Source organism: Triturus cristatus, chromosome 4_1, assembly GCF_964204655.1.
Source record: "Triturus cristatus chromosome 4_1, aTriCri1.1, whole genome shotgun sequence".
Classification (NCBI taxonomy): Eukaryota; Metazoa; Chordata; class Amphibia; order Caudata; family Salamandridae; genus Triturus; species Triturus cristatus.
Window position 1 is genome coordinate 110,449,557 of NC_140585.1, and position 14,522 is coordinate 110,464,078.

General features: G+C 41.1%; 1 long non-coding RNA gene across 1 annotated transcript in view; it reads right to left on the bottom strand.

Annotated features, from left to right (window-relative positions):
- LOC146844054 (uncharacterized) overlaps window positions 1-14,522 on the bottom strand; it is a 97,364-nt gene that overhangs the window by 10,155 nt on the left and 72,687 nt on the right. Inside the window, exon 4 of the long non-coding RNA XR_014981118.1 lies at window positions 3,895-3,993. This is a non-coding gene — a long non-coding RNA (uncharacterized LOC146844054). The remainder of the gene's footprint in view (window positions 1-3,894; window positions 3,994-14,522) is intronic.

A 14,522-nucleotide genomic window follows, 5' to 3' on the forward strand; every position in this document is an offset into this window, starting at 1 on the left:
GCTGGCAGCGTACCAGCCTGGTTGCGGACTGTAACACCTGAAAGATCGACCACTTCGGTTATGGGATGAGTCACTGACACCTGTCGGACTAGCGAAGCTAGGAGTCTGCCAGGTGTGTTGCCTTCCCGATGGACTTTACCTGCGTGTGCTGTGGCATTATAGTGCTGTAAGTTTTCAAGGAGAGCAGCGTATGCAATTTTCACGTCTACTAGCATGGGATCAGTGTCTATTGATTAACCTTGATCAGCTAGGGCCCACTCAGCTGCCCCTATGCCACTCTCCAAGGTCCTGTGGATTACTGCTATCTGCTGGATACAGGCTCCACACACCACCACCTTGAAGGCGCCCCATTCTGGACTAGTGGACGCTGTAATTGTGGTTTTCAGCAGAGTACTGCCTGATGCATACACCCTGCTCTTCCTGGAACACCGGGTCATTAAGACAGTCTCACAGCAGTTTCAAGTGGGTGTGGGAGGCGGGAGGGCAATTTGAGGTCCATGACATGCACGTAATGATCAGAGACTTTACTTCCCAGATAGTCCGCATACTGAATAAGGGGTAGGAGCTAAGGAGAGCCAAGGAAACGGTAAAGGTGCATGTGCCGGCTATGCGGAATGGAATGGAAGGAGTAAAGCCAGGATGTAGGAAGTCGGGAACACTATCCATCTGGAAGCACCCAGTGTAGTATCCAGGTTTGAAAATTATCCACCTGTACGTGTGGAGGGGATGCAGCTGGGGAGGATGGGATCTATCTAGTGCTAGGTCAAGAATGCAGTTATAATCTCCGCCAAACAACCATGGTGACTCAGTGGTATGGGCAAGTGCAGAGGAGAGAGTATCCCAGATGGCCCCTGCTCGGCCTTGGGCGCATAAACACTTCCAATTAGAACTGGCCGGCAATCTAGGTGGCCCTTGAGAAGGGCGTAATGCCAATCCCTGTCTACTGTCCTACTGGTTTCCTGATAGGGGACCCCAGGATGAATCCACATGGATACGCTGCATAGGTTGTGGTGGAAAAAAACCCCTTCAGTGCATGCTCAAATGGTCCAACTCCCCGGCCGTGACATGTGTCTCTCGAGTAAAATACCCTGCGCCTGCTAGCTTTTGATGTAGGAGCAGACAGCATAGCATTTTCTAGTGGTGTGTATGTCATGAATGTTTAAGGTGAGGGATCGGATGTCAGTGCTGTGAGCCATATTGATGCGCAGGTGGTGCGAGCACGGGGTGCCTATAGTCAGCCCCAGAACTGCCAGGTCCGAGCCCTGGGAACCATTTGACTTCTACATGCCAAAATGTTGTGGTTGTGAGAGAGGAGATGGTTAAGGGGAACTGTGTCAACTGGGGAGGGAGAAAATCTTAATGCTAAGAGCTTACCACAACAGGTGGTGCACCCAAACTGAGCATATAATTGTCACAGTGAATTTTAACTTCCATAGGAATCAAGAGATTTTTATCCATTACTTACCTCCAGATAATACCAATAAGGACCTTGGATGCATCTCCTGAATGTTTAAGTGCTATAAGAACTACCTTAAGAGATAGAATATGGGCTCTCTGATGCCCCCTTTATAAATTTCAAACCTGTTAAGAGAGGGGAAAAACAACTTCTTCCACTAAGGCACAATTGATATGATCAGTTTGCTCCACAGCTTATCTGGGTTGTGGGAAGATCACTGAGAAAATGAAAACTCAATCATCTAGTGGAATGATATCTTCCTGGGCTGAATGGGCAGAGGTTTATTTTAGAGAGGCAGCAACGTAGGCCAAACCTTCAACATATATTTTTCACGATAGATTGCATGTTAATCGTGACTCTGAGTTACACTTTGGGTTAAAGCTTATTTTGGGATCTATTTCAGCTTGTTGACATGTTTTGCTTTCCTTTTTTATGTTTGTTATGGTACCAGAGATCAGATAAATATTTGTACTCGACACAAATTTATGTATGACTCAAATGCATCAGGAGTATGGAATGGGTATTAAGGGGTCTATTATGACCCCTCAGGCAGATCGCCACCGCCCGCATGGCAGTGACGATCTGCCTGACAAAATCCCCCGCCCGCCTCTCATTTCCCTCGCCATATTATGATGGTGGGGGGTACCACGGCGGACGGGCAGACTGTCCACCGCTTTTCCGCCCCGTCGACAAGTCGACCGGGCGGAAAAGGGTTGAATATGGTGGAGGTGTCTGCTAGACACAGCCATCCATATCACAATTTGAGCGGGAAGCAGCCTTTCCGTGGCGGAAACGGCATGCGGATTCCACAGTTGGGGGCTCGTTGTGGGCCCCCAGGATATTGGTACCCCCTGTATAGGTACCCCCCTGCACTTGCATGGACGACATGGTCGGCACCGCGCTGTGCCTACCACATTGTGCCTGCAAATGCACAATGTGCAAGCAAAACTTTGTGGCGGGCGGTGCTGTGTGCACCGCCTGCCACAATGATGTGGATGGGGGATGCCACTGCCACCTTGGCGGTCGCATCCTAATTGCTGGTGCGGGACAGCCACATCACTGGCGGCCAGTCCCAGCACCGCTAGGGTGGCGAGCGGACGTCCTAATAGGCTCCTATGTAAGATTCTTCCAGCTTTATTCAGCTTTAATTCTTTTGTTTGTTCTTTTGACTGATGAATACTCGAATTACTTATGAGTAATCTTCATTACTATGATTCTCCCTTACTCATCCTATTGCTTACAAAACCTTCATCCCACCCTGGTGTACTTCATCTGCCTTTTTGGCTGAGGGCTTCATGGCAAACAGGCTATACTGGGAGGAAAAAGGGGATTTATGGGTAAATCATTATTCCAAGGATAGAAAGAGAAAACATCTTTTGGAAGTAGTTAGCAGTACTGGAGAACAGGCACGTTATATAAGTACTGGGATGAGTAGGAAAGAATTGGAGTAATGAAGATTACCAGTAAATAAGTTGAGCACTACATTGCATGGGAAGGAGAAGGAGTGTGTGTGTTACACAATTCATCTCTTCCTGGCTTTGCAGGCAAATTAACCAAGGCCACATTTGTATTTTCTAGTGACCTCTGCCTCTCAAAAATTATTTAGTATTCTTAGACTTCTTTTTTATTCTGTTGTGTGTTGCATGCACCATGAAATGGGAGGACAAGGGCTGGGGGCAGGAGTTTTTGCAGCCCCTATAGCATCACATAAGGCTCTGATTCCAGTGGATCCAGGAATTTACATGCCCAGTATTTTCAGATTCAGTAATATTAAGCTCCGAACCACCAGGATACTTAGAATGGACCATAGTGGTATCTAATTGAGTCATACTCCTCCAGACCTCTTGGAATGAGAGCCTTAGTGTAATTGTTAGATACACAGATGTCAATTAGGGGTAGTTCATGGTAGCAACTCCTACCCCTCGCCCTACCTTTCATATCCATGTTACTGCCATTGGTAATTCTTGCTTGGGGAAATGGAAGAGGTTCAAGTCCTTGCCCTCCTAGCAACAAATTGTAATATGTGTTGTAGCTGTGGGTGGGACATGTGGCCAATCCTGCAAAGGGAGCAGGATGTCACTTCTGACATTGTTTTGAACTGATGTTGACGATCTGATACTGAGGAAGTCTATGTCAAGGTGTACTTAATAAGTTTATTTCTTAAGCACGAGTGTATTGCGGAGCTCTTTCTGATCACACAGCTAAAGTCTTGAACCAACTCCCTCTGCTGGTTAGGTTTCAAACCAACCATATTATATTTAGGACACTTAAAAATGGGGCTATTCAAACAATATCCTTGCATTTGAGTATTTGGGGAATTTTTGTCTTTACAGCATTATCAGCTGTCTTAGCTTGTATCAATCAGTGTCAAGAGACCCTTCTGGTCGCTGTTTGTGCTTTATAAACTTTTCAAATAAATAAAATACATAAATACTCACTTCCCCAAAACTTGATGTGTAAACACCTATCCATCTTAGGATCACAATCCACGATCTTCTCTTTTCCCTGGCTGTAAGAGTAACATCTGAGGGCTCCACCTACAGGGGTGATGTGAGGAGAGAAGAGGCGAGGAGAGGAGAGGAGAGGAGAGGGAGAGGGGGAGGGGAGGGCATGGGACGGGATGGCATAGCAGGGCAGTGGAGTGGATTGGAGCAGAGAAGGAGACCAAAATGAGACATATGTCAACCTCGAATGAGTGTGAGAAATGGGAAGACATAAAGGAAGTGTGACAAAGAAGGATTCCCTACAGAGTAAGGAGAAGGAAGACTGAAAGATGTCAAGAACATTTTTGAAAGTGAGATAAACAGAGACAGAGAAAGTAACATATGAAGAAGACATTAAGGGGCCGATTCCGATCCTGAAAAAATTCTCCCCGTACGAATCGTATCCGGATTTTTTTCTGTACGAATCGTACAAGTACCGTACAAACTGCCAAGTATGATTCGTATGGGAAAAAGTCCATACGAATCGCATTGGGAAAATTCCCCAACATGTCCTGGGGTCGGAAAAAGTGTCCGACACGTCCCCGGACGATTTTCCGTACGAATCGGAAAACTGAAGTCCGAGCGCGCAAGTACGATCCGTCCTGTGCGTCCGAATGTACAACCGTATGGAAAAAACACCGTACGGAGTGAACCTCTATAGCAAGCATGGAGACATGTGCCTGCATACGCGCCGAACCCCCCCCCCAGCCCCCGTAAGTACGCGCCAAACCCCCAGCCCCCCGCGGATGGACGCGCCGAACCCCCACCCCACCAGTGTAGGTACGGAGAGTACCCCCACCCCACCAGTGTATGTACGGAGTGTACCCCCACCAGTGTATGTACGGAGCGTACCACCACCAGTGTATGTATGGAGCGTACCCCCACCCCACCCCACCAGTGTATGTATGGAGCGTACCCCCACCCCACCAGTGTCTGTACGGAGTGTACCCCCACCCCACCAGTGTATGTACGGAGCGTACCCCCACCCGTGTGAGGTTCCGTGTGGGACGGAACGACACTTTTGAGTGGTGACGAATATGGATGAGTTGGGTATCTACGAACCGCAAATGACGAGTATAGTGGGTGTACGCAGTTTCGCTACGCAACCACGTATGGTTCGTCTTATTTTTGGGTTTATTCATCTGAACCCTCGGGTTCCATTTTAGATACGGCATCCATTTTGTTTCTTGCCCTCAAGTAGCCAGCGAACGGACTTTTGTCCGCTTCGTGACCCTGGGACTCTTAAGCTTACACGAGAGACACGTGTTCCTTTGAGTATGACTTTTATGATGAGGGAAACGACACGACGAAGGCAGATGGCCCCGCTCGAGGCTCATCTTGCCGTGCCGGTCTATTGTTTCAGCCATGCATACATTAGACACGGTGTCTCTGATCCCGTTATCAAGTTTCCTTTATTACTCCTAACACTCTTCTTTAACCTGTTGTGCATCCTTGTTCTTTCTTTGCATCTGTTTTTGTCCCTTCTCCTAATGTGTTTACGATCAGGATGGAATGTGTTTTATTGCAGAGAAGATATGCTTTTACAGTTGGGAACTGGCAATACTGTGGTAATCATGTTCCGGCCTCCTGAAACATGAACGCGACCCTTTTGAAGTTTATTGTGGGAACTGAGTTGTAATCTTTGTTCACCATATTGTTCTATGGGAAAAACGTGTATAAAAGGAGCGATCCACTTTTGCAAATTGAAGCAGTCTCCGAGAACCTACACGCTGTGTACTTCTTGTGACCTCTGTATCCCTGCAGTAAAATAAACGCTGATCTCTGACGTCGCTGGAAGTGTCCCGTGTCTCTGTGTTTGGTACGCCAGAACAGGTAACCCACGAAGGTTTCAGGTGTTGTTCCCTGGCACCGCTGGGTCTTAGAAAAACCCAGTCCTTCACGTGTATGTACGGTGCGGACCCCCAGCGCATAGCGGGTCCGTACATACACTGGTGGGGTGGGGGTACGCTCCGTACATACACTGGTGGGGTGGGGGTACGCTCCGTACATACACTGGTGGGGGTACGCTCCGTACATACACTGGTGGGGTGGGGGTTTGGCGCGTCCATCCGCGGGGGGGCTGGGGGGGGTTCGGCCCGTACTTACGGGGGCTGGGGGGGTACGGCGCGTACCGGGCCCCCAATTCCGCTCGCATCACGACGAACTTCGCTTTTCCGGCACTTTTTGGGTGCCGTAAAAATATTGCCGTCTGGACTGCTGTTGGTACGAATCGTACTTCCTGGTTCGTGAAACGCAGCCTGAATGCGTCCCGACGTCACGTCGGCGCTGTCCCGGATCACATTGGTATGTATTTTTACAGTCGGTCTGTGTTTTTTCAGGATTCGTACGGAAATGGTGTTTCCGTACGAATCGTACTTGCAAGTTTGTAGGGTTTTTTTCCCGGGTACGAGTCGGACAGAGAAAACGCTCTGACCGACGGTTCGTACCCGGTTTTTCCAGGATCGGAATCGGCACCTATATATCCAGATCTATGAACTGAAAAGTAGGAATTACAAAAACAGGGTATGGCAAATAAAAGAGAAATTATTAATAAATACATTTTTCATCCAGAATTTTTAGCTCCTTCTTTAACATACTCTTCACCTCTCCACTTTCCTTTCACTGATGAACCAGGATAAATTATGTTGGGAGATGGAGTTGTTGATTAACATATCAAACACCCTTCTGAATTAGCTACAATGATCATCATCCAAAAATACATTATTTTGGTCATAAACCTTAAAAAGTTATTAATAAATAAAACATACAAGAACACATAATTTGTTTTTGTAGTATTAATAAAGTGCACCATAGCATGGGGTCAGAAGAAGAGAAACTCCACATTAAATTGGTTCAGAGCACAGTCCAGTGATAAAAACCTAAAATCGGTCCACTAGTCATCTGACTGAGTTTAAAAATCTACCGATAGAACCTGTAGATCTAGTGTTGTAGAGGCCACCACTCGCGTGCACAAACATATGTGTATAATAGGCAGTCAGTAATGATGCACCGAGTTGCACACAGCACAAATAAAATACAATGAGGAACATCAGACAGTACATTCACAATCTAAACTAATATGCACATAACAAAAAATAAATTAAATAAAACATCACTTCAATGGCATCAGCATATGCTAAAAAGATTTAAAACGTTTTACCTTTCCTCTTTCCAATTTAGAATACAATATGCAAAAATCTGCTCAGGCCAAAAACAATATAAGGGGAAGAATTGGTCAAAAATATTTCAAAAGCTGGTTGAAAATTGTGGAAACCCAAGGTAAGGCACAGAGGTCCAATCTATTTGCGTCATACATTGGATCGAAAAATAAAACATCTTTGATATTTTCAATAGCGTAATTAGTCCACAGTTCACATAAGGCCCCATTATCGTACCCCTATTTCTACTTGGCTGTATGCATATTGATTTAAGGACTCCAAAACAAAACTTTATAAACAAGGACCTTGCCAATGTGTAAGGGGGATGTCCATGAATTAGGGAATTAAAAGTGTTTTCTGGGGAAGATTACTTAATGACCGCATGAAATTATTTTTTTGAACAGCTAGATGGTTTACAGATAAGTATCCCCAGATTTCAGTCCCACAAATATTTTGCCTTTGGCTCATTAGACCTCAACGGCCAGTAAATGGCCCTAGATGTGGCTGCCTTAAAAAATGTAAAATAGCAGCTTACCTATGTGTGAGTGTGGCCTTGCTCCTCTCTTGATGTTGTCGCCAACAAAGTCTGTCATCAAGCTTGGTTACCAGATACTTTGACCTAGCAGCATTGTCTAGCATCTTATCTCTCAGTCTCATTTACCCCTTCCAGCTCATATGGGGGTTGAAGATCATTATCCTTGACTTAAAGATGTTTATTTGCAAACCCTTAATTATACAATGGGATTGAAAAGAGGCCAATACATATGTCCAGGTTACTAGGGGATCTGGAGATCAGGATTGTATCACCGGCGAACAATAACACCGGAACAGTTAGCCCATTTAACTTAGGTGAATCATTGACGCAGCCATTATGCTGGTCAAATACATAATTTTTATATAATGTACAAAAGCGTAAGGGCCAGAACACACCCTTTTCTCACCCTTCTTCTAAAAGGGATGTATTGCGAAAGTTCACCATTGCTGCCCCATCTGTCCTGGGCATCATTTTCCACGTGAAGCCTCACTATGATGTTAAAAAGGCAAGGTGGAACTCCTATAGACTGAAGTGTTTCCCACTGGAGAGTTCTCGGTACAAGATCGAATGCTGATCTCAGGTCCATGAGGGCAATGTATAAATGATCATTAGTTAGTTTAGTATGATTCCATAAAATGTATGTAGAGCGAAGACCAGTCGACCGTCAATATTGTTACTTTAAAGTCTGTTTAAAAGGGTGACAATGTGCTGTTTTGAAATATCAAATCCTCCAATTCATTAAGGATCTGGTGAGCGAAGAAGGTTATCAAGAAGGCTTATGGTCTTATGGTTCAAGGGATGCCCTATGCTCCTTTTTTTATCGACTGGAATTATTTCAGTCCCTAACCAAGATTATGTTTCTGGAGATCTTTGGATAAAATAATTTCCACAAATGTTTCTATAATTCATCAAATATTTGCTTGTTAAGCTTAACTAATTGGATCTGGTCAACTGGACTATTAATTTAAAGTTCAAAAAGATTGTTAAAGCTTTGGTACATTAAAGCTACCGTGGTCTGATTTCCTACAATTCTAGGCCACTTGACAAACGTATGGTTATTCTCAACCTGAGTGACAGGGTGAACAATCCTAGAGGAATTTAATTATCTTTCTAGCATGGGGTAAGACAACTGCAAGTTCAAACGGATAATGATCACTGTCGGACCTAACATCGACTTTAAAATCAATCAATTCATGCCAGATAGAAATATCAAATAAAATATAATCTTGCAGACTAAAATACAAGCCTCTGATAAATATAAGTTATCCTTCATGGTCAGACAATGACCTTCCTTTATAGGCACATAGGCCATGTTGCAAAGTTAAAGAAAGTAATTGACTGGCTTTGAAGGTATGGGGAATGCATGAGTTGGAGTTAATAATAGTAATGCCCCTCTGTTCATCTTCCTCGTCTGATATTGGTTACATACATTCAAGGGGTTTGAAAGTTATAGTAAAATCAACCCCTGTAAGGCAAGTGGGCTTAATTACACTATTCTTTAAATAATAATCCAAGGTTACAAGAACAGGAGATGTCTTAAGGCTCACTGGTGGACAATTGTACAGATTACATTTTTGTACAGTTTCTTGCCCAATCCGCACTAGTGATATACCCAAAATGTCCTTACTGATAAGTGATAGTTATTTAAAGTTAAATTTTGAAAAGATCTAAGCCCAGATCAATAATCCTCCAGACCCTCTGCCAGAGGTGAAAAGCTCAGCTGTAGATAAAATAATTTTAAAAAAGTAGTGGGGCAGAATGCTGAATGAGTTAGTCAAGTCTCTTGAACAAGTCATGTGTGGAAATCATTCACATAGGTGAGCCAACCCGGTTCATTTAAAGGTTCGCCCACCTCTGTAACAGTAATAAAAAGAGTACTCTGGGCACTGTATAAAGTTACTCTAGATGGAGTTGGACCCATCTGTAATTTGAAGTCCTGTTCAAGTATTGGACTAGATTCAATGCCAATCAAATGGGAACGATTATTGTGTTTATCTGGCTGGTGGTAGAATCAGCTGCTTGGACAAGACAATCCTCGCTGCTGTGTTTCCTTATGTTAACATTGACAAGCCAATCAATATTGTTTAAGCCTACCAGCGGTGCTGAACAATTTTAATCCTCTTTCAGACTCTGGACTAATTTCCTCTCTCTATGCAGGAAGTCGGATACAAAAAAACAAGCAGTAGGACACCATTATTTGATCTTATTCCTACATTGGTTTACAATGTAACGTACCAAATCATGATGTTTACAAATTATAATAACACAATCTCCAGGAACACTATTCTTGGCATACCCAATCCACCCCACTCTCCTAGCCATCAAATGTCATTCCAATCCCTTTTGTTAAAGTTGGCAAGATGAATTAGCCAATGTCATATCTATTTTTAAGTTGTGCAGGTGACTCGCTCACATTGGTACACAAGGATGGAGCATTGCAAGTATAACTACACATGTGTAAGCATCGGGAGGCAACTTAATGGTGTCACAAGACTTATTCCTTAAGGGCCTAACTTTTATAGCGGTTTCTAAAAGTCACCCCTTACCAGCATTCCCTATCTGATTGCTAACGCTACTGCTAGGTTAGTTTTTGCCTCCAGCTTGAAAACTCTGTGCACATCATTTGGCAGGGGCAGAAGTGGGAGCTCTGTATGAAGAGCAGCCTCTACTGAACCCTCTCAACAGCCAGACCAGAATAAGGGAAACAAGTGGGGCAGGACAACCAGGACGAACAAATGGAGTGGGAATTATTTTTTAAACGCCTCTCTAAACCCATGAGGTCCTCCCCTAGGGTAGAAAGTTCAGCCAATTCTTTCTCAAGCGCACCTGTGCGCTCAAATAGAAGGATAAAGGAAGTTTCAAGCAGAGATTTAAGACTAGTGTATAACACATGCCAGTTCTGGTTAACACGATCCTATGCACACGTTCTTATTATTCTACCTTTAGTTAGTTCTATAGTAAATAAACTGGTTATGGTATCAGACATGCAGACAAAACAGGTTTATATCACAAGTCGTAGTCTTGGAGTTTGTTCTTTTGTTCTTTTATTTTGATGGTTTGCCCAGCCAACACATGTTTCGTCGTGGGTGAGTGCCCGCTCGACTTCTTCAGGGCTGTCTAGCAAGTGAAGACCTTTTCTATTGTTCTCCCCGCCGGTTTTACTTCCGTCCCGGCTGTCTTAAATCTGTCCTTGTTCTGTTTGAAATCTCGTTCCCCAGTGTGATGGTGAATTCTTGTATTCGGTCATCATTTCCTAAGTTTCAAAGAATGGCCGCAGGTGGTCTCCTGTTGTAGGTTTCTCCGCGTGTGCGCTTCGGATCCCCACCATTTCGATTTCTCCTGATGACTTGAGCATGTGTAATAGTTCCATGTCTGTGGCTAGGGTACAGGAACAAACAGCATCAGTGCAATGGAAATATGATTTCTTTTATCAGGCGTTAAATTGGCGCGGTATAAGATATAGAGTTGTATTAATTTGAAACAGGCATTGTCAGACACAATGTCCCAATGTCTATGCATTGCAGTGAGAGGAAGGGCTGTGTGTGTGCATAAGGCACTGGCCAACCAATGGGTCTGAAGGACATTCATACCTAAAACACGTAAATATTGAATGACAAGATGCTGCGGGGATTCCAGCTGTATCTCACCCCATGACTGGCTCAGCACACCAATAACAGAGGCGTGTTTTAATAAAAAGATATAATTAAAAAAAACAGAGGCGTGTAATAACAACTGTCTAGGCGAGAGCTTAAAGTCAACTAGTAAGTCCTCCATTGAGAGGAGGGTTCCATCAGGATATAGGCCGTCCACACTGTGTAAACCCGCTAAACGCCAGGATGTTAATTCCTGAAGGGAAGTAGACACGCATTCAAAGGGCATACCAAGAAGCGGAAATGGTGGAGCGTAGAGTAGCATCGATGAGGTAATAAACAAGGCCCGATTAATGCATCGGTAACCAACCTGGAAAAGAGACGCCCTCAGCTGCAAAGCCTTAGCGAGGGGATGGAAAGTGGCACGTATCTGGTCAAAGTCCCAAAAAGGGAGAAGTGTTGATGTATTCGTTAAATTGCCACCCGCAAACCAGTGTGACACCCATTGGAGTTGGGAAACCAAATATTAATGTTCAAGATTGGGAACATTGAGCTCTCGACTCTCTGTTGGAAGATAAAAATTGAGCAGCGCTACTCTGTGATTTGTTTTGCACCAGATACGATCACCGGTGCAGAGACAGAATATCGAGTTGGAAATGTCGATTTGCACTAATATCGAGTTGGAAATGTCGACTTGCACTAATATCGAGTTGGAAATATCGTGACACAGAAATATCAACAGCAAGATTATCGTGGTCAAGAATATCAACTTTCAGGTAAGAAATAGCGTTTGAAAAAATACCGGTCATTAATATAATTTGCAAAAATATAGTTGTGTAAAATATCGATTTTTAAAACAGTGTTTTTGTAAAAGTATTGCTTTTGTTTCTGAATATATGTGTACATTTTTTAGTAGTTATTAATTTTATTTTAATTCAATGTTGCGTTTTTTAGTTCTGTAGCAGGTTGTGGGTTTATATGGGAATAGGATGGGAAGTAATTTAATTATCAGAAATAAATTATTATGTTTTATTTATTAGTATTTATTTAATTTAGATTATATAGTGTTAATTGTGAGAATTAATTTAAAAATAATTAATTATTAATTGATTGTTAATTATTAATAAGTAATCGCTTAGTTATGTTATTTGTGTCATTTTTTAAAGAGCAGGTTGTGTGTTTATAGAGGAATAGGGTGGGAAGTAATTGAATTACTATACATTTATTAATATTTCTTATTTATTAATATTAATCGACTATAGATTTAATAGTGTTAATTTTGGGAATAAATGTATTGATAGCTATTTATTCATTGGTTGCTAATTATTATTAATTATTTAATTTGTAATTGTGTCATTTTTTTTAGGAGCGATTTGTGGGTTTATGGGGGAATAGGGTGAGAAGTAATTTAATTATAATACATTTATTAATATTGTTAATTTATTTAATTTATATTTTATAATGTTAATTTTGGGAATTAATTCATTAATAATTATTTATTAATGTATTGTTATTTTAATTGATTGGTAATTATGTCAATTAAGTCATTTGTTTTAGGAGGGGGTGGTGGGGTTTATAGGGGTAAAGGGTGGGAAATAATTTATTTTTAATAATTATTAGTTAATTAATGCTAATTAATTAATTAGAATTTAAATTTAGCAATTGTGTAATTAATTTTAGATGTGAATTGTGGGGTTTATAGTGGTAAAGGGTGTGTAGTAAATTCTTTTTAATTCATTAATAAGTTGTTGTTAATTGATATTAATTTATAAATGTAAAATCAAATATGGAAATTGAGTAATGATTTTTAGGTGTGTGTTGTGGTGTTTTTTGGGGTATAGGGTGGAAAGTAATTTATGTTTATGTTTAATTAATTAATAATTAGTTGATGATTAATATTAATTCATCAATTGATAATTAATTAGGGCAATTGTTTATTTTTATTTTGTGCATGGATTTTGGTTTTAGAGGGGTAAAGTTTGGGGAGTAAATTAATTTTCATTTGTTTTAATTTGTTTTTTGATTTATACATTTTTTAATTGATAATTATGTTAATTACGGAGGTACTTTTTTTAAAATTTACATGTGTGTTGTGAATTGTGTGGTGTTTTAAGGTAGGAAATAAAAAAGATTACATTTATGTAATAATTAATGTTTTTCTTTATATATAATTTTCTATTTAAAAATAGTTATTTGTTTGTAAAATACTTTGTAAATGTTTCAATATAATCATTGTAGGTATTTGTTATACCTAGTTAATATTATAATATGTTTCTATCTTTTGTAAATTTTATCTTTCTATATATGTTTTATTTTTTTGTTTTTAAAAATTGTTTGTGTTGTTGTTGATATTTTGTTTGTTATTCATTTTGTACTGACTCCAGTGGATATATTATTTTTTACGTCTCTGCTATCCAACACTTTCTCTACTGTTGCACTAACTGGAGTGGGAATAGTCATTTTTACCCCTCCGCTATCCAACACTTTCCCTACTGTTGCGCTCACTGGAGTGGGAATATTAAGTTCCACCACTCCGCTATCCAACACTTTCCCTACTGTTTCACTAACTGGAGTGGGAATGTAATTTTTACCCCTCCTCTATCCAACACTTTCTGTACTGTTGCACCCATTGGAGTGGGAACAGTAATTTTTACCCCTCTGCTATCCAACATTTTCCCTACTGTTGCACATACTGGAGTGGGCATATTAAGTTTTTCCTCTCTGCTATCCAACACTTTCCCTACTTTTGCACTCACTTTATTGGGAATAGTAATTTCTACCCCTCCGCTATCCAACACTTTCCTTACTTTTGCACTCACTGGAGTGGGATTAGTCAATTTTACTAGTCTGCTATCCAACATTTTTAATACTCAAGTGCAAAAATTTACTTTGAGGACTATTAAATATGTTAATGTTTTAATTTATAATATATTGTTTTTGTTATATTCTAAGTGTATGTAAAAATTTATTTTAGTTTTGTATATTTTTATATATTTATAAAATTATAAAATAGATTACAATTAATAGTTTATTAATTGTTTTAAAGTATATATATGTATGTTTAAATGTTTTTTTAATTGAATGTATTTTTTATATTTGTTAAAATGTATATTAGGGTGCCGATTCCGATCCTGTAAAATTTTTCCCCGTACGAATTGTATCCGTATTTTTTTACGTACGAATCGTACAAGTGCCGTACAAACTGGCAAGTACGATTCGTATGTGAAAAAGTCCATACGAATTGTATTGGGAAAATTCCCCCACACGCCCTCGGGTCGGGAAATGTGTCCGACACGTCCC